The sequence below is a fragment of the Dama dama genome, chromosome 31 (genome assembly GCF_033118175.1).
Source record: "Dama dama isolate Ldn47 chromosome 31, ASM3311817v1, whole genome shotgun sequence".
Lineage (NCBI taxonomy): Eukaryota > Metazoa > Chordata > Mammalia > Artiodactyla > Cervidae > Dama > Dama dama.
Window position 1 is genome coordinate 50,153,120 of NC_083711.1, and position 2,715 is coordinate 50,155,834.

Here is a 2,715-nt window from a genome sequence, read left to right on the forward strand (position 1 = left end):
AGGAGCAAGCATCTTTTAATTTCATGGTTGCAGTCACTATCTGCAGTTATTTTGGAGCCCCCCCAAATAAAGTCTGTCACTGTTTCCGTTTCCCCATCTATTTGCCATGAAGCGATGGGACCAGTTGCTGTGATCCTAGTTTTCTGAATGTTGAGGTTTAAGCCAACTTTTTGACTCTCCTCTTTCACTTTCATCAAGAGGCTCTTTAGTTCTTCACTTTCTGCCATAAGCGTGGTGTCATCTGCATGTCTGAGTCTCATGATGCACTCTGCATGTAAGTTAAATAAGCAGGGTGACAATATACAGCCTTGACGTACTCCTTTCCTGATTTAGAACGAATCTGTTGTTCCATGTCCAGTTCTAACTGTTTCTTCCTGACCTGCATACATATTTCCCAAGAGGCAGGCACTTAAGAATATGTCAGAGCAATTTTAAATCATAATAACTATTATAGTAACAAACTGCTAACATTTACTAAAATCCTCTTATTTGTCACACATTGTTCTACATTTGGTTTTATATTGATTAATTCTTTTAATCTTCAGAATACCCCTTTAAGATAGATACAATTATTTCTCCCATTTTATTGTGAGAACAGGGACACAGGGAAGTTAAGTAACAACCTGAGGTCACTCCCATGGAATTCAGATGACAAGAAGGGGAAAGAAAGTGAAGTTTTGCATTCATTATTTTTTTTTTCTGTATTCTGCATTTAAAAATTGATTAAATGGAATTAAAGAATATTTCTCTGGAATTCAATAGTAAGTCCCACCGTAGCAAGGGCCATGCCTCTTTTCTCGATATATAGAATCTCTGGTGACGGGTACACAAAAGACCGTCAATAAATATTCAGTGAATGAATGAATGATCTAAAAAAACCTTTCCGTTTCTTTTTCTTATGTATCCCTCATCCTTTTTCTTGCCTTTCCAAATTCTTTGTTTATTTTAATTTACACTAAACATGAACATAAAGTTGCTCAGTTGTGTCCGACTCTTCGCAACCCCATGGACTGTAGCCCGTCAGGCTCCTCTGTCCATGGGAATCCTCCAGGCAAGAATACTGGAGTGGGTTGCCATTTCCTTCTCCAGGAGATCTTCCTGACCCAAACTTGGGTCTCCCGCATTGCAGGCAGACTGTTTATCCTCTACGCCATCAGGGAAGACACACTAAAGAATTACTAAATAGTGTCTAGATTAGTGGGTTGATGACACTCCTTGTCAATAACTTAATAGCTTTTGTTGGCTGTAATTGCTAACAGAAGAATTGGGGCTGGTTTGGAAGGTGAATGAATTAAGAGGCTGTTTTCCTTGTAGGATATCGTCAACAAGACTTCTCTGAGATGTGTGATGTGAAGCAAACTGAAATGCAGAGTCCATACCTGAATGGATGAGCACAGCTTTTCATTGCTTCCATAACATCTTCACTGCTGTATACTATTTTATTAATTATTTCTAACAATAAGAATAATTTCAAAAAATAACCTCTGGTTTTATGTGTAAGCTGACAACACTGATAAAGCTATTTAAATTACAGGTAATGTGTTTTATAAATTGACTTAAAAAACTACTAAGTGAGTAATACATATGTAATTCCTCATATTTTCACACCTTTTGGCTATCTTCAACTTCTTGGTTATAAGGCATCATGCTAACCATCTTCATTAGAGGAAAGATGAAATAGCTTCATTTTATGCAATGCTTTCTTTTAAGCTCTTTGATAGCATCCTGGAATTTAAAAACATCCATTCGTAAATTGTTCTAATGATAGGACCTTGATCAATTCACTTGAACTTAATGTACCTTCTTCTCCATTTGCAAATGAAAGTCTAGTCTTGACCTAGTTTTCAGAGGAGCCACTAAAAATGATTAATTGAACCTTCCTTATAGAGTACTTTAAAAATATATAATTGTTCTGCATATAGGAAAAACCTATCACAATTTTTGAAAAGATGTTTAAAAATAGGTGGGAAATCCAAGATGCAAATAGGGACTTGCTAATGCTGAATAAGACAGAAGAACATATTTTTGTCAGTCAGTTTTACTAGATTTTAGGTAAAGCTTATTTAATTATGAAAATCTATTTAATCAGTGATGGAAACATTTTAGTGAGTGTCTAATTGTAGGGAAGCTTCACAGCACAATCGTGACCTCTTTCTGCTGTGCTCAGCTCGAGATTACCTTTAATGAAATGTGACGATGGAGCAGTTCCTTGATTAAAGCACTTTGATAAATAAATAAGTAGCTAGACAAATTTGCCAGCTAGGGGGGAAAAGGAGCAAATGGGGCTGTAAATCCTGAAAGAATAGTATTATCGTTTCAAAAAACTTTTTATGGTTTATTTAAAAAGTTACAATAGTTTGTAACATTCCATTGTGTTTAATAGCATTTGCTTTGATTGTATCATTATCATAGTTAACAAGTTGCTCTACTACCTACCTTACAGTATCTTTTCAATAATGTGAAAGATAATTGAAGCTGTTTCCTTTTCTATCCGTATTAAGAGGCCAAAGCAGTCAGAATCTGGAGAAGATTCATTTCTAGAAAATTTATATTTTATAGTCCCTGATCTATTTATAACATTTCAGATTTATGTATGTACAGTTAAATTTTGCACAGTCACCCATTCTGATTGCCCTCTCACAAATTTTAATATTCTCATTCAGTGTGGGCTTCAGAGAGAAATTTTTCCACTTTTGTTCTTGGTTAGATCCACAG